Below are 25,824 nucleotides of genomic sequence, written 5' to 3' on the forward strand. Positions count from 1 at the left end.
AAATGAGCTAAGGTTAAAATTTTCACAATGACTTCATCATAAAAAGTTAAGAAATTATCAAGCAAAGCATGTTGCCTTTAATCTGATGTAGTAATTCAATCTTCACTTACAACATTGTTACTACTTGATAAAGTTTAAAAAGACATGTATTTTAGATAGGTCATGATTATGTTTGGAATTGTTTATGGTCCTATGGCTGCATCACAAAGCTGTTAAATTAATAAAATCAAGTATTGATAAATTGTGGTTGTGAAGGAAGTATAACGGTCTGTGTTAGCTTAGGACGGTGGCTGTATGACTTTGGGTGTATGGGCATTTCATGGTAGGTGCATGATAGTTTGTACTGAGTGTGGGTGTATAAACATAGCTATGTGGTTATCTCATAGTTGTTGTTTACTCATATTGTGGAGGTTTGTGGGGCATATAATGGTTTGAATGTGGTTATATAAGATGTCTCAATACCCACTAGACCGGTCAGCCTTAGGATGGTCTTCCCCACTCTTGCTTTGAAGAATTTGTTTATGTTGGCCTTAGGACTCTGTGCACTTTACCACAGCTAACCACTGCTAACATGCTTGTGCTCACTCCCTAAACATGACAACATTGGCTTACACCTGGATTGGCATATATTTAAATTACTTAAACGTCCCTAGTAACATGGTATACAATATACCCAAGGATGGTAAATGAAATGCAACTAGTAGACCTTCAGCACTCATTGTGCCATCCACTTAAGTCGCTCCTTAAACCATGACCCAGGTTAGCCACTGCAGGCAGTGTAAAACTGTCAATTCGACTTGGCAAAATAAACCTCTTGCCAGATTTAAAAATCCCTTTTTATTACACTAAAGTCACCCTTAAAGTAGGCCCACAACAGCGCATAGGGTAGTGTACAGTGTATATAAAAATGTGGACAAGTTTGACATGTCCTTGTACTGGAAAAACTCACAAAATTATCTTTGACGACTCTCCCACAGGATAACACTGGGTTACCTTATTATATTTATTGAGTGACAACCTTTTGGTTGGGAGCAGGTAGAATAGTCATGTTTGGTAGCTAAGGAATCGTAACGCAAAATCACATGCCTAGCAGTCCAACATAGCGGACACGCTTTAGGCGAGTTCCCATAGCCCTACTTAATATCCTATAATTATCATTACCCATCGGCCCTTCCGAGGCACCGTGTGCCCCAGCTGGGACTTTGTTTGGACCGCTGCTTGTTTTGGGGGCTGCACACTGTGCGGAACGGAGGCTGTTCTGGGCCAGAGCGGCAGAAGCTAAAGGGCTGCAGCCTAGATGTGATGCCGACTTAGAGACCTGAGGGTCACGGCAGGGCCCGAGCAGCTCTCTCCCATCGGGAAGCAGTTGCAGTGGGGCCGGAGTGCGCTGCATGGCATCGCTGGGGGAGGCTGGCCCTGTGGATGCTCCGGATCGAGAGGAGGCCCACTACCTGGGGAGGCTGACGTGTATTGTGGTCGGGCCGTTGCTGAGACGACCGGAGGTGGCCCAGTGCATGATGGGCTGCGAGGCCGCCTGAAGGTGTGTTTCTGACATCGGCGGCTAGATTGGGCCGCGACAACTGACATCGCTGAGTTGACTCAGAGGGATCGGGCAGAGGTGAGAGGGCCTAACTGAATTGGAAGCCATGGGAAGCACCATAGGCCAAGCCTTGTTGGGGCCCGGCTGCCTTTTCGCTTGGTCTGACACTTAGTCCTCCTGAGATCTTCACCTGGGGGCTGGCTGTGGAGAACTTGGTGCGGCTTGTGGGCTCTCCTCCCTGGCCCCTGCTCTCGGAGAAGATACCTAGACTTGATCTGGGGGAGACGAGATCAGGTCCCCCCCCTACTCTCGACACACCAACGAGGCTTGCACATTATGTATGCCTGACACACACCAGTGGCTGCTTGTGGCTTGGTCCACCGGCTGGATCAGGATCATATAATGACGAGGGATAAGGTGTCGGGGGCTCCCACCAAACAGAGCACAATGGACCTCTACACAGGCACAGGTGCCCAGGCACAAGATCCTAGGGGCTCGGTCGGTGCTATGCCAGATAACGCGGCACTGATAGCCGCCATCAAGCAATCCAGAGACATGTTGGATGCCAAAATAGAGGCAGTGGGCTCTGATGTCATGCTCATTCAACAGGACCTGCGTAATGCAGTGGACAGGATCACGGAGGCCGAGACATGGCTGTCGGGAGTCGAAGACACTGTTACTATCCTACAGAAGAAGGTGGATACCCTGGAGACCCTCACAAGAGGTCTGGCGTCCCGCGTGGAGGACGCAGAGGGACGAGCCCCAAGGAATAATCGTTGGTTCGTGGGCTTCCCGGAGGATTGCGAGGGCAACAACATGGAGAACTTCCTTTCTTCGCAGCTTAAGGACTGGCTCCCTCCTGATTCGCTATCTCAATGTTTCGGAATATAGTGGGCACACAGGGCGCTACTTCAAAAGCCACCTCCTGGAGCCAAGCCACAGCCTGTCATCGCCCAGATTCTAAAACTGTCATGACAGGGATGTAATATTGAAACAGGCCAGACAGAAGGATTCCCTCCCATATGCCTCCCAACGCATCCTGATCTTTCCAAACTATATTAAACTGGTCCAACAGAGATCCCATACGCGCTGTTATTACGGTCAAGACAGAGTGAAATAATAATCACGCGCACTCTTCTTTGAGTCTCCTGAAGAAGTCTTTTCCTGGACAGGCGAGGCATGAAACTTAGGCCTCACACGTCGCCCTGTCTCGACTCTGATTCGTTCTCCAGCGACATGGCCCGCGGAAAGCTCAAACCTAAAGGGAAATGGAACAGAAGATCCAGATCGCGTCGACGGTCCAACTCCCGCAGCGATTCAACTAGAAGAGCACCAGGATCCCAGCATGAAATAACAGCTTCCTAACTATACTATACGCTGGGGTAATTTTTACAAATTGCAGCTGCCGTGGGGGAAAGGTTGTGATGGCTATCGCTTGCTAGAGAACATTCCAGACTCTAAGGAACGTCTTAAGATCATGGGTTGGTTATTGGGAATTAATTGGCGGGGCAGGGCACTGGCCCCCATTGGGGTCGATTTCGCACCCACACCGAGACAGATACTTCAACTGTTTTAAGGTATAAGGGAGGGAGGGAGGTGGGTGAAGTTGGGGGAACGGTGGTTTATTTTTGTGCTGTATCTAATCACCATGTAAAAAGTACCCCTTTAGCTGAGGTCACAAACCGACTTCCTTCCCTACACATATACCGTCCAACATTAGTGTATATGCCTCAGTAGTGTATATGCCCCCCCACCCCTTACTTGGACCCTCGAAGAGCGCCTAACGACGCTCTGGACTGAGATGCCTAATGGAGTGGCAGCTATTGGTGGGGATTGGAATGATGTGTTAGACCCGACCAAAAATAGGTGAAGACGAGCATGAGGAGACTTCACCAGAAGGATCAGGGGTTCACGTATTATTTTGGGGTGCATGACTCCTGCTTTCACCTAGATTACATATTTGTGCCCTCCAGCTGCACCCATAGAGTGAGGGCTGCGGAGAAACTGCCCAGGGGTTTATCCGATCACTCCCCAGTAACACTTGGGCTCCAATTAAGCCCTGGACACCCTCCGTTGGTGCCTCTCAACTTGGCGGTTACATGATGAGCAATATCAGACGCATATGCAACAAGCGATTGACAACTATCTAGCTCGTAATGTGGGGTCGGTAGCATCAGATGAGACTCTGTGGGAGGCTATGAAGCAGACGCTCTGCGGCGTGGATATCACCTTTTGTGCAGCGCTACGCAAGGGTCGACAGTAAACATTACTGCGGTCGGAGGCACAACTCACAGAATTGGAACGGCATGGCCGCGAGGAGAACGGAGGTCAGGCGCGTTGTCAGTTGCTTCTCATGCAACAGATACATGCAAGCGAACTACTAGATGAAGCTATGCAGGCGTGGCTTGCTTCTCTGAGTAGGATTTACCAGTGGGGGGATAAATCCAGTAACTTGTTACACCGCCAATGTCAACAGGTGCTTCAACCATCCAATATCCCAGGCGTTCTTGGCTCGGATGGCGGTGTGCTCAACGAGCCCTCTCTGATCGCCACTAGTTTTGTAGCTTAATTTATGAGCTATATGCCCCAAGGGAGACTTTACCAGAGGAAACGATACAATGTTTTATAGACGACCTGCCGCCGATAGCTCTGTAGGATGCAGCAAGAGCTGAACAAGATACCCGCCTCACGACCGAAGAGTTGAGTGGTGCAATGGGGGATCTGCGCACGGGCAAAGCACCAGGACCGAATGGTTTCCGGTGCGAGTTTTTGAAGATCTACAATTCCCAGTTCGGTACCCATTATCCAGAGGTTGTAAACGCCGCTGTGGAAATAGGTCACCTCCCGTCAGATTGCAGATACCCGAAATGGTGGTGTTTCTTAAACCTGGTCGACCCCCAGAGCAACACACCTCCTACTGCCCCATCTCTTTACTAAATGTTGAAGCCAAAATACTGGCTAAAGCTCTCGCCAATCGCTTAATGCCATACATAACAGAGTTGGTGCATCCAGACCAGGCGGGATTCATGCCTCATAGGAGGTAATCCACCTGGGTGGCGCTACGAACCTGCTTCCAATACACATATTGCGGGGGAATGGCCACTGCAGACATCCAAGCCTACTATGCCGCCTCACACCTACTGGTGCTGAATGAACTGTGGAATGGAGATAGGCAGTGGAGAGCTGGTTGATGGGAGACAACTCTCCACACCTTCCTATATGTGATACTGACACTCCGGACCTTGCCGCCGGCGACAAGAGTGATGTTTAGAACCTGGAAGCAATCATTACGTAGGACCGGATGGGAGGGTAGACTCCTTTGTGGCACAACGGCTGCTTGTCCCAACTTATGACACCGGCTGTTTTTCTGGGCTGGGACAATAGCAGCATCTCTACACTTGGGGTAGTCATGCGGACGGACTCTAAAATCATATAAGGAGCTCCAAAGGGAATACAACATGCACCGTACTCAATTTCATATACATCTTTAATTTCAAAATACCATTTCTCCCTACATTTCACACATTGAAGCCATGCCTGAATTCAACTCAATAGAAGCCAAGGTGTTCAAGGGACCATAAAATATACGAGTCCCTTGTAACTAACGGCGCTACCATGCTGGATGCACTGAGAGAAGGGTGGGGAACAAATCTGGGTCAGATCGACGAAGATGACTGGACGAAAGCATTGGTGTCCCCACGCGACGCAGCCATTGCCTTGCAACTACGACTTATCCAGATTAAGTACCTGCACCGGGTATACTACACTAGGAAGAGGCTATGGAGGGAAGGACTAGTGGTCTCTCCTGTGTGTCTGCGTTGCGGATATGCAATTGACACCCTTTAGCATACAATATGGCAATGTATGACACTTACTAAATTCTGGAAGGGGGTTACGACATGCCTTTCTGAGGTGCTGGGGTGGGATATTCCTAGGACACCACGCTTGGCAATATTACATGTCACATAAGGGATCTGAGGTAATAGATACAAGCGCCACTTATGGCCGCAGAAGCACCCTAAAATCTGGAAGAGTTGGGCGGAGTACCGGGGCATTTATATAGAGCCCACCACCCTGACAAGAATAGATATATAATCATTGGGACAACAGGAAGACGGACAATGGTAGAGATATGTGACTCATTAAAACCTAAAATACAGAGGTTATGGGGTACAAACACGAGAGATAACAAAACAGATGCAGCACATTTGGTTATATTTCGAAATGTTTATGATATATTTCACCATGTAGTTTTCCTATATTGGGTAGTTAAATTAGATGTCAACATTAAGGATGTATGGCATAATGTATCGGGATCGACCCACAAGTCTGATCAATCCGAATTGTATTTGGCTGTTGGCACAATAAAATGTCTTCTTAAAAACAAATCACAGTTAATGGTAAAGTCACATTTTAAGTCACAGTTCTGATAATGCAACTTTTAGAAAGTTAACAAAAACAATTGTTCTTTTGGGAGAAGCTTGAGCCAGCGCTGTCTCAGCAAAAGAGGTACTCGTGTTCAAAAGACTGATTTAGAGTAGACAATCAATTTAATGGATACCCATGTATCCTGCTCTGCACAATCCTGTGCAGATTTTGGATATACACACTGTATTTAACACTGGTGCTCTTGGTGGACAGTCCAGTGAAATGACTGGTGAGAAATACAGTGAGCATGGAATGCGCTGTGAAACAAAGATCATATACAGCTGACTTATAGCTGCACAAATTCAAAACCGACCATGTTGACGTTTAGACCTCAAATATTCAACTTAAAACTAAACCATTGTTTTTGTTAACATATACTTGAACAGGTACCTAGGGACACTGGGTTGCCCCTTTGTTTGTTTACCCACATCTAGAAAGTTGGCATTTTCTTGTTCTAACAATTTGGTGCCTGCAGTCTGTTTTCTTTGTCAGCCACACAGCAGAGGGATTGGATGTTGGCAGGATGAGCCATCCAAGCAGGAGTAGCGGGGCGGAGCTGAGCACAGCCCAACTTGCACTTCAAAGACACTGCCTCAGCTCACACACAAATAACTTCAATTAGCCTATTGTGACTGCAGACAGCATGGTACTAGGGAAGGGAGGTAGGAAACAGGAAATCACAAATACTTCTGTTGGGGGTGGCGGTGAGACGGAGCGAGAACTCTACAAGTTCCAAAGCTGGCACTAGGAATAAAAATGGGAATCTCAGACACACTCTCCACTTGACTTCTATGGAGGGACTCTCAGAGGACTGCCATGCTACCTGTGGCCTTTCGTGTATTTCAGTAGACTGCCCTTGTGCACCGAGAGGACTGCCCTGCTGCCTGAAGCCTGCCTTGGGCCCAATTAACTTCATTTATTTGAACTGCGTTCCATCTAGGTTGGCTATAACTTCAATTTTGCCCCGGTCTTGCAAAACTAAATGTTCAAAGTTGCCATTTTTATATTTTATGGGCTATCTTACACTTTTAAAATTCTTAACTCCGGTTCCACGGATTGGATGTGTGTCGTTTTGGCGTCAATTTATTAAGAATTACTCTATTTTTCTAAATTGGTGTGGAATGTTTCTTTTGCTGTGTTTCACTTTATTACTGTGTAACAAGGGGAAGCGGACTGAGGGTACCCCCACCGGTACCCCGAAGGTGACCAACACCCTCTCCCCTCTTCTCTTTCACCAGCACCAGGAGTGGACCCCTTCGGGATTACAGTTCCCCGTCTCGAGTGAGGAAAAAAGGCCCCGTAGCTTTAAGTGGGACGGACTATCAGGAAGCCCCGCCCCCAGCGATGACGACGAGGAGGGTTGGCCTGAAATACCCGGAAGGACGCTACCGAGGGTGTGTGCTTACACCGGAGGAGGAGAACGAGACGGCGAAGCGGAGACGGACGGAGGAGCAAGCGAGGAGAGGAAGCGGACAGAAACTCGAGGAGGAGCTGACGACGAGCAACGAGAGCCAGGAGGCCAACGATATCGTGAGCCGCCCAGCCACATTCCCGGAGCAGCGTGGCTCTCGCAGGTACGCGAGCGCTTCACGGGCTGGGTGGGAAAGGGAGGGCGTCTACCGACGCGTAGGGGACCGTCTTGATAACTGTGTGCCTTTTGGGTATCCCGGTAACAACCCACCCCGAGCACCAGATCTCACTATTGTCTTGCCGTGTTGTGCACCGAGTGGTCCCTCACCCCCTTCCCTCACCGCACCAGTCTAAGAATAGAACACTCACACCTAGTATCCTTTCTGTCTTTGTTCCCGGGTACTACTACACAACGCCGCATCCAGCGGACAGAGGCAACCCGACCTGGACCGAACACGGATCCGACCGAGGACCGCTGGATGGAGGGGCTCCCCAGAGACCGCCACAGAGACACCGTTACCTTACTACCGACCCACATCCACCCGCTGGCGTGTACTTAGACCAATAAAACCACTTAAAACCCCACTTTGCTCTCCGGTGTTACCTTCAAGCCCACATACTGTTTAAGTGATCCATAAATACTTTACACATTGCCTCCAAGTTAAACCTGACTGCTTTGTGCCAAGCTACCAGAGGGTTAAACACATGTTTATTTAGTGACTTTCTGTGGTTCACCCTGACAAGGATTGCGGCTGTTGCTTGAGTAGGGTTCCAACCCCCTCAACCAACAACCTCATTTCTCACAATACCTATATGATAGTTGGTGTATTGGTGTAGAAAATGGACAGCCTTTGTAAATGGTGGCTGTATGAGTGCATGATGTTTGGTGTACAATGGTGTTTGTGAGGGATTATGAAGCTTGGTGTGTGGGCATTTGATGGTGTGCCTATGAATATATGTTGGTGTGATTGGGTGGAATGAACGTGGTTATCAAGAAAGGTTGTGTATGCTTATACTAGTGATTGTGTACATATAATCATTAGCGAGTAGTAACATATTGTGCGGTCTAAATGGCTCTACGATGGTTGGTATTTTGTTTTAGACAGTCCACATTAGGAAATAGTTTCTTTACTAGATGAATGGGCAGAAGAAAAAAATGGGACAAAACAAGACATTCTACGTTTTCCATCTATTTATCATGAATGTGGAATAACATCCCTTTATCCATTAAAACGGCCTAAATCTGCTCCAATCCAGGAAATAATTGATGGTGCGCCTCTTAAAGAACACTACATCATGATGGAGCAACAACCTGCAAATCAGCTACCTCACCAATCGCTTGACTGTTTCCTTGCCTTTGACCTTAACAGCATTCCGCTGTCTTTTGGCTAGATTTGCACTTTACAAAGAACAGACAGGATGTAAAATAATGTTTGGTGTTTTGAAGTCTGATGGTGGTTGTGTGGGTTACGGAGTATGGTTTTTGAAAATTTGCCGAACTGTGTATGAATATATTTTGGGGGTGCATACATATGAATGTAGCAATGCAGTTGTTTTATCAGGGGTGTTTGGTTGTATACTGGTGCTTATGGGGAGGTACGACTTGCGTTGTGATATACGGTATTGTAAAAAGTGGTGGTATGATGCTCGCTGAATTGTTATACGATGGTCAGTCTGTTTTATCATGGTGTTTTACTTTAGGTACGAGTTGGATGTGTGGATCTATGATGGTGCTTGGGTAAGCGTATGATAATTGATGATGTGTATTGTGTACAGTAGTGTATGCAGGGGTTGTGAGTGACTGACTTGTGCAGTGGTGAGAAGGCAACATCCCATTTTGACTTTCTAGATTTTTGTTCTGTTTTATGGCTAAGTCACTTTTAACATATTAGTCAACTTTAACTCCCTTTCAAACTTTTCTTGGAATTTTCTTTTTCAATTAAATTATTTTAATGATCAACGATGGGGACAGCTGATGTTTACAAATCAAAAATTCATGTGATAGGTATGAATGACACCAATCATCGGAACATCCCTTACTGAAATTCTGGTTGGTATGACAATTTGAGATATTAAGCTTGTCACATGTGCACTTGCTGCAATTATATTTGTGTTACTCTATGTGAGAGCGTTCACATTGTGTGCCTTCCTTTATGAGAGTGTACCGGTGAGGGTGGCCCATGCTCCACACAGCAATCCTGATGTCAAGATTCTGCGTCAGTTTGGTGCACGGGGCAGAGCAGTATGCATATAAACATTACCAATGGATTGTCCTGCTGTTAAGGTAAAGTGGTTTATAGAGGCAGAGCAGTGGTTCATACATTATGGGCTGTGTCTAGTCATCGACACCCTGCTATAGTAATTTTACATAGCAAACACAAGATGATGGACAGAGTGCTGAAACTTTTCAAACTCTCACTCCCAGTCAAGAGATCTAGGTAAATCCATCAGTTTTTTTCACACCATGCCACCCCAGTTTAGACCCAGCCATACGCAAGCTGATCTTGACCCTGCTCCCCATGGGAACAGTCCAGTCCAAACTGCTAAGCCAGATAACAGTTAAGTGGAAGTGATCTTGGACAACTCTCTAGTTCACACCGTTATTTTATAATCTTTTGTAATGAAAACTTTGCCACCTTAAATACAGGTACCGCAACAGAGACTACTTTTTTTATGCACAGTACACCAAAAGTGGTTGTTCAAATCTAAGTACAACCAAAAAATGGAGCATGCCTGCTGCAAAGTCAACCATAATGAACAAGTTACTTACCTTCGGTAACGCTTTTTCTGGTGGATACAGTATCTGCCTGTGGATTCCTCACCTTATGAATAAATTCCCAAAGCCGTACCTCTCCTGGAGGAGGGTGTTCACTTGACTAGACCAAAAAATCTCGTAAAACAGAACGAGCAAAATCGCCATCCCTCCTAACCCAGAGTCCAAGCAATAATGCTTCACAAAGGTGTGGAGGGAGGCCCAAGTTGCTGCCTTACAAATGTCATCAACAGAAACACCTCTAGCCAAAGCAGAAGTAGACTTAGCTCTGGTGGAATGTGCTCTGATACCTTCAGGAGGATCCTTCTTGGCCAAGGCGTAGCAAATGTTGATGCACAAGATAATCCACCTGGAGAGAGTCCTCTTGTGCGCAGCCTTGCCTTTCATCTTCCCAACATAGCCCACAAAGAGCTGATCGTCCAGTCTCAGATCTCTTGTACGATCCAAGTAAAAGCTGACAGCTCTCTCAGGGTCCAAACGATGCAGTCTCTCCTCCTCCTTGGAAGGGTGAGGTGGAGGATAAAAGGTAGGTAAAGTAATGGATTGTCCCAAATGAAAAGGGGTAACAACCTTGGGAAGGAAAGCATCCCTGATCCTTAAGACCAACTTATCCGCATAAATGGTCAAGAAAGGAGGTTTCGAACGAAGAGCCTGAAGCTCACTTACCCTCCTAGCCGTGGTAATGGCAATCAAGAAAACCGTTTTAAAAGAAAGAAGTCTCAACGGGCAAGTATGAAGAGGCTCAAACTGAGACCCCATTAAAAAGTTAAGAACGAGATTCAAGTCCCACTGAGGCATAATGAAAGGTGTGGGAGGGAACTTATTTATAAGACCTTCAATGAACCTCATGACAATGGGAGACTTAAATAAAGACGGCTGGTCCAGCAAACACAGAAAAGCCAACAAGGCTGACAAATAGCCCTTAACAGAGGCTACAGCACTACCTTGCTGCGCCAAAGAAAGTGAAAACTCCAGAATATTAGACAAACGGGCCTTCAAAGGTTCAATGTCTCTCTCTCCACACCACCTAACAAATCTGGACCATCTAGAAGAGTAAACAGTGGAGCGTCGCCTGGACGATAAAATACCATCCACTATATCCGGCAGGAGAGAGAAGGAACTCAGGTTGTCCCATTCAATCTCCAGGCATGAAGGTGCAGGCTCTGGAAGTGTAGAACCTACCCCTGCGACTGCGAGAGGAGGTCTGCCCTGAGAGGGAGACGAAGCAGAGGGTGCGATGAGAGGTTAAGTAGATCTGTGTACCACACCCTTCTTGGCCAATCCGGGGCAATCAATAGAACTTGGACCCGGTCTTGGCGAATCTTCATCAGAACCCGAGGAATCAAGGGTATGAGAGGAAACGCATAAAGGAGTTGCGAGTTCCAATCCAACTGAAACGCGTCCCCCAGCGCTCCTCGCATTGGATATTGAAGACTGTAGAACGACGGGCAGTGCGCGTTCTCGTGAGTGGCAAACAGGTCCAAGCGAGGATACCCCCACATCTGAAAGATGCAATGGACCACCTCTGGATGAAGCCGCCACTCGTGATCGCCCGAGTAACGCCGACTGAGACTGTCCGCACGAACATTCAGCACACCGGCCAGATGATTTGATGGTTCTGGGCCCAGGAACAGAGCCGCAGAGCCTCTCGACAGAGACGAAACAACCCTACAACTCCCTGTTTGTTGATATACCACATTGCGGTAGTGTTGTTCGTCAAGACCTGAACAGACTGACCGCGAAGGGAAAGGAGAAAGGCCTCTAGAGCTAAACGTATCGCCCGCAATTCCAGAAGGTTGATGTTAAGCAACCTTTCCTCTGGAGACCAAAGACCTTTGACCTCCAGATCCCTCAGATGAGCACCCCACCCTAGAGAGGAGGCATCCGTGATCACCGTGGCCACCGGTGGAGGAGGCTGAAAGGGCTTTCCTTGAGACAGGTTGCCCTGCACACTCCACCAAATCAACTTCACTGCAGCTTCTCTGGAGATTTTGATCTTCTCCCCGAGATCTCCATTGTGCTGATACCAATGCCTGCGGAGGCACCACTGGAGTGCCCTCATGTGCCAGCATGCATGGTTGACCGACAGAATGCAGGAAGCGAACAGACTGAGCAGGCGAAGAACCTTCAGGACTGGAACAACCGCTCCATCGTGAAATAAGGGAATTATCTCCCGAATGTCGAGAATACTCTGCGGAGGAGGGTAATCTCGACACAGAGAAGTGTCCAGTATTGCCCCTAAGAACAGACTGCGCTGAGGAGGCACCAGGTGAGATTTGGGTACTTTTATCGAAAAACCCAAATTGAACAACAGATGAGCTGTTACCTGCAAGTGGCGCGAGACTAACTCTGGAGACTCCGCTTTCAACAGCCAGTCGTCCAGGTAGGGGAAAACAGGAACCCCTGACCTTCTGAGATGAGCCGCTACCACTGCCATCACCTTTGTAAAGACTCGAGGTGCGGAAGTAAGACCGAACGGAAGAACCGCAAATTGATAATGTTGCGACCCTACCGTGAACTGGAGATACTTCCGATGCGACCTCAGGATGGGAAGATGAAAATACGCATCCTGTAGATCGATGGACACCATCCCGTCTTCCTGTTGCAGCGCAAGAAGAACCTGAGCCAAGGTCAACATTTTGAACTTCTCCTGTCTGAGGTAAAAGTTCAAAATCCTGAAGTCCAGGATTGGCCTTAAGCAACCGTCCTTTTTGGGGATAAGGAAATACCGGGAGTAGCAACCCTGTCTCCTTTCCTGTCTGGAACCACTTCTATAGCACCTTTTTGTAGCAAGGTAAGAACTTCCTGCTGTAAAAACAGTAAGTGGTCCTCTGAGCACCAACCCTGGCGAGAAGGGTAAGGGAGGACGTACCCATTCTCTACAAGATTCAAGACCCAACGATCTGACGTGATCAGCCTCCACTCTTGTAGAAAATGGGACACCCGACCTCCAACTGGACCAACATGTTCTAAGATGGGGGATCTAGAACTGCTTTCCTTATGTACCAACGGTGGCGGGAGGGGAAGTAGAGGAAGAGGAGGAGGATTGTTGTCAAGCTGCACCTCTGAGGCCTCTTTTATTCCTCCCTCTGTATGACTTATATAAGGGATTCTGCTGTTGCTGGCCCTGTTGAGATTGCTGACGGCCACGAAAGGAAGCCGAACCCCCCAAATAAACGATACTGCTTGTAGCCATATCCTCTGGACTGCAACTGGAGGCCTAGAGACCTCGCAGTACCCTGCAATCCTTAAAACGCTCTAAGGCTGAGTCCGCCTTTGAACCAAAGAGTTTTGACCCATCAAAGGGCAAATGCAGCAAAGTCACCTGAACATCAGGTGAGAAACCGACGAACAAAGCCAAGCCTGCCTCCTTGCAGCCACAGAAGATCCCATCACACGAGCTACAGAGTCAGCAGTGTCCAAGCCTGATTGAATCACCTGACGTGCCGCAGCCTGCGAATCAGAAAGGACTTCCATGAAATTAGCCCGATCCTCCTCAGGCAACTTAGGAGCTAGCTGCATGACTGAGTCCATTAAAGCATGGATATACCTTCCAAGAAGACAGATAGCATTAGTGGATTTAAGAGCCATACTTAAATAAGAGAACACCTTCTTTGCTGCCTGCTCCATCTTTTTAGAATCCCTATCACCAAGAATGGTAGGGAAAGAACCAGAAGACTGCTTTGAACAAGAAGCCTGGACAACTAGACTTTCCGGCGTAGGATGAGAGGATAAAAAAGCCGGATCACCAGGAGCAGGCCTGTACCTTCTAGCGATGGAGCGAGAAAAAGCAGGAGTAGACAAAGGCTTCTGCCACACCTCCATTAGTGGTTCCATCTAGGAATCCGTAAAGGGAAGCAACGGTTCAGTAGTAGAAGAAGTAGTATTAAGAGCTTCCGTTAGAATATTAGATTTCACCTCAGCCGAGGGAAGCTGTAAACCAAGTAAATCAGCCGCCATCCTTATGACCACATGATAAGGAGCAATGTCATGTACAACACCAGCATTTGCAGTTGGGAGATTATACTCAGGAGAAGTATCCAAACCACTAGCCTCGCGAAGGCCCTCAAACTCATCCATAGAATCAACGATCTCCCCTTCCTCCTGATTCTGAGCATTTTCTTCCTCTTCAAGGATACTCTGCGCCTCTCTCCTAGAGCGCTGTTTAGGAATCGGCGTCGGCGGTGCCACATGCGACGTCAGTGAAGCCATCAACGACGTCGGCGGAGGAGCATCGGCTTCGAACCTCGATGCCGATCGAACTCGAGGCGGAGCCGAGTCAACAGCCGAAGGAGTCCGTGTAGCCGGAGTGGATGACCTCGGCGCTGGGAAATGCCAAGCCGGAGTTGATGGCAAGAAAGGCATAAAGGGTGCCTTAGGATAAAATTGAGGAGCACCCAAGTTAAAGGCCAAAGGACCCACGGGGTCCGAGGGCGCAACGGATGGAGCCGAGGCCCTGGCAAACATGCCAAACATCGCATTAAGAAAATGCGAAGAGTCTGACCCAGGAGCAGGAAAAGCAGGATATGGATCCGTACCTTTCTGAGGTCAAGCTGGAGGCTGCGGAGCCGGGGACGGAGCCCGCACAGGAGAAGTCACCCAGTCTGGAGTCTACTCCCTAGGCATCAGAGACATCGCTGGAGTCAGTGAGTCTTCATGCTGCGAAGAGCCTTTCGAAGCCGGCGATACCGGATCCGGAGATGGAACCGGCGTCACCTGAGGAGAAGGAGATGGAGAAACGAAGTCCTTTCTTCAAGGCCGTTCAGCCGGAGTCGGCGACCTCGACCTCGAGGCCCTGTACTTCGAAGAACGGTGTTGAGAGCTATGCCTCCTCTTGGACTTCTTATGTTTCTTCGACCTCGATGTATAAGACGACAAAGGCTTCGCCCTCTTATCCTTATGACCTCTCTTCTCCTTTTTGGCTTTGGCCAAAAACAACTTAGCTTCACGGTCCTTAATGGTCTTCGGACTCATCTTCCTGCATCTTCGACACTCCTCGACGTCATGATCCGAAGATAAACACCAGAGACCATCTTCATGCTGGTCCGTGATTGACATATGCCCACCACATTCTCTGCAGGGTTTAAAACCAGTCTTCCTGGAAGCAGCCATCAGGAACCAACAAGAGATACAAAGTTTTCCTCGAAGAAAACGGAGAGCCCTAAGAAAAAACGTTAAGCGTCGACGGCGCAGAAAAAAGGGAACAGACGTCAGCACGCCGACGAGGTCCTCTTATGGCTCCTATGACGTTATACGATGTCGCGAGCGGAGCCGTGCTATTGTGACGTCCTCGTCGACGTGGGAGAGCTAGGAAAGAATTTCCCGCGGAATGTTGGTGCAGGGGGTATTCATAAGGGGAGGAATCCACAGGCAGAACTATCCATCAGAAATAGGGCATACTTTGTGGCCTAGAATTTTGGATATATTTGCAGAAGCAGTAAACGATATGAAAGTCCAGCTCTTTCACAGAGATTATGCCCATCTTACTAGCCATGGTAAGGTTATATTAATATATAATCCACTGTGTGACATGCTGTACCATCACCTCCAGTTCTGCGTGTCCATAAAAACCATTTACCAGACAAACAACTCTTTTCAGAACTACTCTTTCATAAATGTTTATTATTAAAAATGTTAATTTTTTTACATTTTTTAAAAGTTTGCTAACAGGTACTTGTTTAAGAACAGTCCAATATTTTTTTAAAAATCAATACACAATTGTTTTATTTACTTTTAAACTATTTTACATGAGGGCAAAGAAAGAAAACATTGAAGGAGATTCTGAGTAAACTACTTTTTTCGGTAATCACCAGAATGAAGTGCCTGTATAATAAATCAATATTTATTGCTGCTTTGACCGCCAAAATAGATTTCTGCACTATATTTGTCATAAAGAACTGTGCCAACAACTTGCGCGTTTAAATTGGACTCGAAGTGCTTTTGACTAACCTGGTTCCAAATACTTTACTGGTCGTTCGAAGACAATGTTAACACAATCCTACCCCTCAGAGGCCACTGTCAAGGGAAGAACTGCATATAAACCTGCAGTTGCAGGTTATGGTCTTGCAAATAACATCACAGTTATTAAATAAAATAAGACTGTTTTAAAAATGGCTTACAACAAGTTGGCATTCCAGCACATAGATTAAATTCAAGCTGAGACCTGTAATCACAGCAGACCATTAGCAGCACCAACTCCGATCCACTCATTGAGGACTACCTACTGCCATACTAGATCAGTCATCAACCGCTTTCTCCCCAAGTAAACGTGCGGGTACAACCAGTCCTTAGAGTCTTTCTATTCAGAGAATTGCTAATAGCTTAACAATTGGTGAAAGTCATAAGGCACCTCCAGAAGCAAAATAATCAATGATTTCCCGCTTGTGCAGTCTTCGGCCAAATTGAAGAGGATAATGCAAACTATAATCTTGCTTGTATATTTTTGTCTGAATTTAAATGCTCCCAGAACCTAATCAGTGTAGATGACTCGTTTTAAATGGAAAAGCAAGATCTATATGTGATGAAAAACAGACTTTCTCTCAGTAGTGCCATTTTCACTACTTCAAGAAGCTCAAACAATTCTTTAAACCACCCCACTGACACAAGCTCATCACATGATGGACAGGATCCTAGCAAACAAAATCATGTGATAACAGAAACCTCACCGGCTCGACCAATCCTCTATGAGAACAATATGCAGGGCTTTGGATATAATAGCAGGGGCTTTGACCACAAAGACAGCGAAGTTTCACAGTAAGATTCTCGTGAGGCAGGAAACATCTTCTATTGCTATCAATGACAAAAGAAAGGAGGTGATGGAAGAGATAGTCAAAATTAACCCTGCATTTGTTCAGCAATTTAAAAAAACAATCAATACTAACAGACTGCAAGAGGGGCTTTACAACCATACGGTCTACTTTATGTAAACCAGCTACTACACTAATAGCACAAAAAAGACAACAATTACTCAAGCTATAGCAGTACAAAAGCACCTCCAACACACCAACTGAATTGCAATTGAAAATCTGTGAACATGTCTTGAAAGGATCAGATACCATCATTTTGCCACACATCACCCGATAGAGAGATGCCTATCATGTTCCATTATCTGAAGCCTGCCAGTTTTGCCAACTGAACAAGCCAGGAGGACCCCATCAGGGAGTGATCACAGTGTGCTTTGCGTACCAATGGATGCGCTTAAGCGTTTCTTCCCAGCAGAATAGTGAGATTCTAGTGACCACTCTAGGGAATACTTAGAATAAATTACATTTTTCTAGGAGGTTTAATTTGAATCTGTTTGGGGGGGGGGGAAGCTTCTCTCTCCCTGAATATACAATTGTTAATAGGGTTCAGCTGGGAAATCCAGGAAAAAGGCAAAACATCCGCAGCCCACCATCGTAGGGGGCTGCCTGCGATTGGATCTAACACTGTAAGCTCGTAAAAAGACATTAGTGGGAGCTGAAACGGGTACTTTTGTAAAGTATAAAGAAAGCGTACCAGGGAAACCATTTTAAATAATGCACATTAACCCATTATTGTGAGGGGAGAGATGTACTAGAGGCAAGGTCTGTCTTTAACTTGTGTAGGAGTGGAACTATATTACAACCCCAGCCTTGTTGTAGACATGCTATGATTTTCATAAATACCTGAAAAGGTCATCCACCATCTGAAGGGGAGTAAAGGATGAAAGAGAACTACAGCTCTCACTAAGAGACATGTACACAGATTTGCCCCAATTAACTTAAGGCCAGAGGCCTCAGCTTACAAACGTTAGTGAATATCTATAAGACAGGGTATGGAGGTCTCAGGCCCCTGGACGTAAAAGAAATATGTCGTCTCCATATTGAGAAATTCTATCCTCACTGCAGTTTGGCAAGTGACTCCCTCTACCTGGGCGTCTGTGTGTATACATGCAGCTAAATGCGCAACCAAGGGCGCGAACAGCAGAGGGGAGAGAGGGCAGCCAGCCACTTTCCCCTCAGAACGGCGCAGACAGTTTCCTTCACCCTTATCTGTGCCCATGGTTCCGTAAAGAGAACTTCAACACACCTGCAAAAGCGCTCCCCATAGAACAAGTTACTTACCTTCGGAAACGCAGTATCTGGTAGAGACTATCTAGCTGCACATTCCTTACCTTTGAATTCCCAGGCTTCAGGCTGGATCCGGAAACTTTTGTTGAGCAATACTCATTGCGCAAGCCATCGGTTGGCTCCATTAGACTACACGTGACGTCGTCTGTAGCATCGGTTATGACTTCGCGGTCACCTTGACAGGGGCCACCCAGGCGCACGGACGTCAGTACTTTTTTTTTCCATGCCAGAAGTGCAGAGCCATGAAGTAAGTGACGCAGCTATGTGCAAAACTAGGGCCCTGAAAGGGAAGTAATGCTAGCCTTACAATATTAGTCCGCAAAGTGGGGAGGCATGGGTGGGGCTGTAAGGAATCTGCAGCTAGATAGAGTCTCTACCAGATAATGCATTACCGAAGGTAAGTAACTTGTTCATCTGATAGACTTCTAGCTGCAGATTCCTTACCTTTGAATTAGATGCCCAAGCCATACCATCCTGGCGCTGGGCTGCAGACCAATTTCCTAATCCAGAAAGTCCTGCAGGACCAAGCGGGCAAAATTCCCATCTCTGCGGACCTGTCCGCCCAGGCAATAGTGCTTTGCAAACGTGTGCAGCAAGGCCCACGTTGCTGCCTGACAGATTTCTTGGACTGGGAGACCCTAAGCCAAGGCCATAGTCGCAGTCTTTCCCCTGGTTGAACGGGTCCTAATACCTTGGGGCTGTTTCTTTGCCATGGCATAGCAGATCCTAATGCAAAGAACAACTCCGCGAGAAATGGTCCTTTTCAGCACTGCCCTTCCCATCTTTGCTCCCACCTACCCCACAAAGTGTTGGTCATCCACCTGGAACTCTTTTGTGCAGTGAAGGTAGAACGACAACGCTCTTTTTAAGTCCAGTCAGTATGGACGCTCCTCATTCTTAAAGGGATGCGGAGGAGCAAAGAAGGTAAGCAATGTGATGGATTGGCCCAGATGGAATGGGGTCACAACCTTTGGCAAAAATGAAGCCTGGGTGTGAAGCACCACTTTGTCCAGAAAGGACATTACATAGGGCGGCGAGCAAGTTAATGCCTGCAACTCACTCACCCTCCAGGCTGATGTTATAGCCACTAAGAAGGCTGTTATGATGGTCAACAGCTGGAGGGGACAATTAGGCTCAAAGAGAGCACACATCAGGTAGGTGACAACCAAATTATGGTCCCACTGTGGCATGACAGGGGGCATGGGTGGAAATAAGTGAGTCAGACCTTTCAGAAATCTATGTACAGTAGGAGATTTAAAGAGAGAAGGCTGGTCTGGCAGCCACAGAAAGGCAGACAGAGCAGAGAGAAAACCCTTGAGAGTTGCCAAAGCAGAGCCCTGTTGGGCAGGGTTAAAATGAATAGAAGGACTGTAGACAGAGAAGCAGATAGAGGGTCAATAGACCTTTCTGAACAGTACAATACAAATTTCTGCCAACGAAAGGCGTATCCTGTTTTAGTGGAGGGCCACCTAATTAACATTACAAGGTCAAAAGTTATCAACTGCTGCCACTCAATCTCCACGCATGGAGGCACAGAGTTGATCAGTTCGGGTGGAAACCCCTCCCCTGCTGCTGTGACAAAAAATCCTCCCAAAGGGGCAGCCGGATAGGAGGATCGATGTTCATCTTCAGAAGCTCTGGATACAAGACTCTCCTTGCCCAGTCCGAAGCTACAAGGATGACGTGGTCCCGGTCGCTCCTGATCTTCCTCAGAACCCTGGGCAGGAGTGGTATGGGCGGAAAGGCTAACAGCAGGCCTGACCTCCACTTGCGACGAAAGGCCTCACAGAGCATTAGCAGCCTTGGAAACTCTAGCGTGCAGTATTGCTGACATTGCGCGTTCTCTTCGGAGGAGAACAAATCTAACCAAAGGTTCTCCCCACTGCTGAAAGAGGTCTTGTGCCACCTCCGACTGAAGACTCCACTCATGATACGCTAGGAATCAATGGCTGAGTTTGTCCACCCTGGTGTTCAGAGAGCCAGCCTGTGTTGAACCATCAGGGTTTTTATTCCAGCAATGTCCAGAGACGCAGGGCCTCTCAACAAAGGTTAAGCGACCCCACCCTGCCCTGCTTGTTGCAGTACCACATGGCAGTGGTGTTGTCCGTGAACACCTGCACTAGCTTCCCCTTGACAGAAGGAAGAAATGCTTTCAATGCCAATCGAATTGCTCGGAGTTCCAAAAAATGTACATGGAGCTCCGACTCCGCCAGAGACCAGTGACCCCTGATCACCTCTCCCAGATGGCCGCCGCATCCCAGAAGTGACTCATCTGTTGCTACTGTGAGCTCTGGTTGAGGAAGAGAGAGGGGTCCACCTTTGACCCAATCACGGTTCGTCAACCACCACTGCAGATCTTTCGCAGTTCCTGCCGAGATCTGGACCATGTTGTGAGATTTCCTCAATGCTGTGCCAACTGGAACTTCGAGTCCCACTGCAGAGCCTACATATGGCACCTGGCATGCTGTACTAATAGGATGCAGGAGGCAATGAGGCCCAACAGCCTCAGAGTCAGTCTCACTGAAATCCAGGATAGAGGCTGAAACATCGGAATCATATCCCGAATATCCTGGACTCACTGCTCAGGAGGCTAGGCCTGAAACTGCACTGTGTCCAGAACAGCTCAGATGAAAGGGAGCATCTGAGAAGGTGTGACTTTGGCATGTTTATAGAGAAACCCAGCAAATGCAGGAGGTCCACCGTAGTCTGAAGTTGGGAGATGACAGCCTGGGGCGAGGACGCCTTTAACAGCTAGTCATCGAGGTTGGGGAAAACTGACTCCTAACCTACGCAGAGGAGCTGCAACCACCGCCATCACCTTGGTGAACACCCAAGAGGCACTGCTAAGGCCAAAGGGGAGCGTGGTAAACTGAAAAAGTGCTTGCGGCCTACCTTGAACCAAAAGCAACGCCTGTGGCCCGGCAAGATAGGGATGTGAAAACATGCATCCTGCAGGTCCAATGCTACCATCCAGTCTTCCTGGTCCAGGGCAGACAAGACTCGAGCTAAAGTGTGCATGTTGAACTTCTCCTTCTTGAGGAAGAGATTGACGGTCCGAAGAATTAAAATGGGCCGAAACCCTTTGTTGTTCTTAGGAATCCGAAAGTAGCGGGAATAACAAACACTGCCGATTTATGAAACCAGGGACCCTTTCTATAGCTTCAGTGGCCAAGAGAGCTGTAATTTCCTCTTGAATCAATTTCAGATGATCCTTCGTCAGCCGTTCCCGATTTGGCAGAATGGGAGGGGGAAAACAAAGGCAGAGAACAGCCCTCCTGGACGTAGCCCTCCTGGACGATCTGCAAGAACCACTGTCCGATGTTATAGATCTCCAGTGAGAGGTCTGTATAGCAGTTTCTAAAATGGTTGTGCTCTCTGGATTGTTGTATCAATTTGCAAATCTCCCCGTGGTCCTTCCTGCTTGGATTTACAGAACGCTAGATACATTACTGACCACATTACTTTGGGGACAGGGCTGCCACAGATAAGCCCTTTCCAAAATGTAATTACCAAGTACTGAGGAGAGCATGGGAGCACCAGATTTTAAGGCCTATTCCATAGTGGCCCAGCTACAGTGGATGGCTTATTGGTTAGCCGGCCATAATTTACTTGAAATAGGCTTCTCGCCTGCACGCCTACGGGCTGGAGCAATGCAATCATTAATATGCACCGGGGCGACTAGGGTGAAGGATCCCCCATTTTTATTACATATTTCACTCCACTATTGGAAACTAGCGACAAAATATTCTAACACACCTACACCATATGCCCCAAACGTTCCTTTGCATGGCTTACCCACATTATGGGGAGTATTATGTGCTACAAGACTACGTAGTTGGACAGATGCAGGCAGGCACGCAGACTGTGGGAGACTTAGTCCTAGACGGTAACTTAATGCCTCGCGAAGAATTCATACAGACTTATTCGGGCCCTCCCACATTGTTTTTAACACATGCTGCGATTACACAATATGTCCGTAGGTATTGCCTGGTGGACCAGACAGAAACTCCGACCTTTGGTCTCCTGCAGGCACTACACATATTTGGCCACGGTAGCCATCTGGTCAGATGGTTGTACAGAGGTTTACTACCCCATCTGGGAGTATCCTTATTGACTCTTCGACATAAATGGGAGGCAGAGGTGGCTAGGGAGTTCACTAACAGGGAATGGGTACAGGTCATCGAATATCCTAGGCGTGTGCCCCGTAATGCCCTCTCAAAACAATACAATTGTTTGTACTACACAGGGCCTACCTCACACCACAGGTGATAAAGCGTATGTATCCGACTTCCACTTCGGAGAGTCCTCGGTGTTACAACAAAGACGCTGACTTTCTACACATGCTGTGGGTCTGCCCCTCACTTGTAGACTTCTGGACAGAGGTTATACCATGACTTACACATCTTACAGAACGTCCCTCCTGTAATACCCCTGAAGCCTGTCTCCTAGGTCTTCTCACTCTTCCCAAAATGGCAAAGGTACTCACCTTAATGCTGGCCAAGAGACTTATCACACAGCGGTGGAAATCACGTACGGCGTCGAGCAAAGGGAAATGGCGGGAGGATGTTAAAAAATGGACCACTGCTGAAAGAGAGGCATTACAACGCGAAGGGTACAGAAGGCTGAAGAAAAAACACAATATCACTGGAATGGGCTCAATTACTAGAACGATCAAAGTACAAGATGAAACTATTGCCGATGACTGATTTATTGTGGAGGGCACGGACACTTCCCTTTATTTTTTCCCCTTCCCTCTTCTCCCTCCCTCCCTCCCTTCCCTCCCCACCTCCCTTCCCCCTCACCCCCCCCACCCCCCTCACCCCCCTTGGGCCCTGATGTCCTTGTCCATCAGATTTGCCTGGACATCGCCCAAGAAGCCAGTTGTCCTAAGTCAGCCATGGCACCTTTAGGCCACTGTCGTTGAAATCGATCTGCCCATCGAATCTGTCGTATCTAGGCCACACCTAATGGTGAATTTAGCTGCATCTCTCCCATCCTTTATTGTTGGAAGAGCACACCCCAGGCCTCCTTGGTACTCGTGGCAGCACTTGCGCAACTGTCTTCAAAAGGGAGTGGAAGAAACAACCCAATAAGAATGCGGTATTCACTGACCGCAATGCTAGGCTGGAGGAAAAAAAAAATTTCTTCCCTAATGCATCCAACCTCTTGGATTCCCTATCCGGAGGGGTGGAAGGGAACGCGCCCTGTAGAGGCCTGCACCACCAGACTTTCAGGGGTGGGGTATTGGCTGAGGAACCTCGGATCACCCAGTGCTTGGCGATGGCAGCATGCAACCGTCCTGTTCACAGGAGCCCATGTGCTAGGCTTGGACCATGTGCCTTGAAGGAAGTCTGTAAGTGCCTCATTAAAGGACAAAAGGGGTTCAGAAGTGGAAAACCCAGGTTTAAAGCACTTCGTCAGGAGATTAGTCCTGACCTGCACTGAGGGTAGTTTTAGTCTGAGGACTTCAGCTGAACTTCTAACCAGCATGGCATAGGATGCCCCCTCCTCCGTAGCCACTGTAGGTGTAGAGAGCATACTAGTATCTGGAGAAGTATCCAGTCCACTGGCTTCTGCAAGTTCCCCATACCAGTCCAACTGCTCCGCAGAGTCTTTCTGGTGTTCTAGATGGTCCATAGACCTCTCCCATTCCTCTCCAGAACCTAGCATATTTTCAAAGTGCTCAGGTGACCGCATAGAACCCCTGGGTTTAATCGACATTGAGCGACGTTGTTCCGACTTCGTGCTGTCGGGTATGAGGATGGGGCTGGCAGCGCCGTATGCACCGACTTCGGGTTCGACGTCGGTAGAGGTCGCGTTGGCATGACCGGCGTCAACTCGGATCCGTGATCAGATCGACAAAGCTTCACTGGCGCCATGGCGAAAGCATACCGCGTAGAACCCGATGGGGGCTCTTCGGACCTTGCAGTGCCCGAAGACTCACCAGTGGGGTCGGCCTGCTCAAATACACGGCGCATGGTCTCATAAAGCTCTTACTTGAGCAGGGGTCGCTCTGGCTCCCGGAAAGGGAGGGAGGTGCAGTCGACCCAGGCTCCAGCTCCGCAGAACTGTGCCTAGAGGGTCGGTGCTCCTTACCTCTCTTGTCGACTGACGACAGCTGAGGTGAAGAAGTCTGCTTGGACTTCTCCTTCTTCTTATGCCTCTTCCCCGAGTGTCCCGAGGACCTCGAGTGGGACGAATAGGACTTAGGCCTCCGGGAGCGGTCCTGCGACCCCCTCTTCTTCGATTTGGACCAGAACCTCCGAGGAGTCTTGCTTGATGGTGTTGACAGCCAGGCTGCAAGGAGCTTCATCACTCGCTCTCTCAAGGCCTTCGGAGCCATGGCCCAACAGTCCGAGCACGACTTTGATTTGTGGTTGCACATGGAGACACCAGAGGCAGACGAGGTGGGGATCGGTTACCAACATCATGTGGTGACAGGCACCGCACGGCTTGAAACTGGTCTTCCTCCAAGACATCCCTTAGACAAAAAAATTGAAAAATGTCCTATTCGACAAAAAGTCAAGAAAATACCTGTCAAAAAGCGACAGAGGGTTAGCTCTTCCAAAATCGGCGCCTAACTGGCGCGGAAGGAAAAGAACTGACATCCGCGCGCCTGGGTGGCGCCTATATAGTTTACCACAAAGTCATAACCGACGCTACAGACACACACAACATCACGCAGAGCGGAATGAAGTCACCCGGCGGCGCGCGCAAGGGGATTGCTCAGCAAAAGGTTCGGGATCCAGCCTGACGCCTGGGAATTCAAAGGTAAGGAATCTGCAGCTAGAAGTCTCTATCAGATTCATCGGACACAATGTGTGGCAGTAGCTCGTAGTCCTTGTAATGTACGGATCTACAAGGTGTGACAGCTTCGAGATACTTCTGGGTATTGCATGTTTCTGTAAAACCGACAAACACAACATATCAGAAGTATCTCATAGACATAATGGTATATTACCTTTGTAAATTTGCCATGGGTGAAAAATTACAAATTAAATCACTGTCAGCTTTTACTATTTTTTCTTATATTCAGCAATTACTTTCTTTATGAAAACCATAAATTATCAAATTAATCTAACCCTTGCTGATTTCTGAATTTTATTATTTTTTTCACAACTCTGCTTATTCCTGAAAGCTACGAAGACGGTGATCTTACCACAGCAAACTTTTTGTTGAAGCCATTTTTAGGGGTAAAAACATACACTTTCTTGCACAACATTTTTCCCCATACTTTGCACACACAAAAAAATAAACATCGCTATATTTTGACTAATTTCTTGGTTTCCTCGAGGGGAACTGCCAAACCCTGGGTATCTTTAGAATCACCAATACGCGGAAGAAAAAAAGGACACAAATTTGGCCTGGACAGCTTCTGTGGATTTCTGAAGGCTTAAGCACAAAGAGCTCCAAACATCAAAACGGTCTCAGCATTAGGGAGGGAAAAGCCTCAGCAGCTAAGAAGTAATGTGTCAATTATGGGGGTGCTTGTAAATATTTCCCAGGGTGATGCCCCAAATAAGGGTGTCAGCCCAACAATTATACTGAGTTCAGTAAATTCAGAATATCAGCAATATCAGAAC

At 47.7% G+C, this 25,824-nt stretch overlaps 1 protein-coding gene across 7 annotated transcripts in view; it reads right to left on the reverse strand.

Annotated features, from left to right (window-relative positions):
- The window catches only part of CENPT (centromere protein T), a 1,095,738-nt gene that overhangs the window by 552,150 nt on the left and 517,764 nt on the right, over window positions 1-25,824 (reverse strand). The window lies entirely within an intron of this gene.

This window comes from Triturus cristatus, chromosome 12 (assembly GCF_964204655.1).
Source record: "Triturus cristatus chromosome 12, aTriCri1.1, whole genome shotgun sequence".
Classification (NCBI taxonomy): Eukaryota; Metazoa; Chordata; class Amphibia; order Caudata; family Salamandridae; genus Triturus; species Triturus cristatus.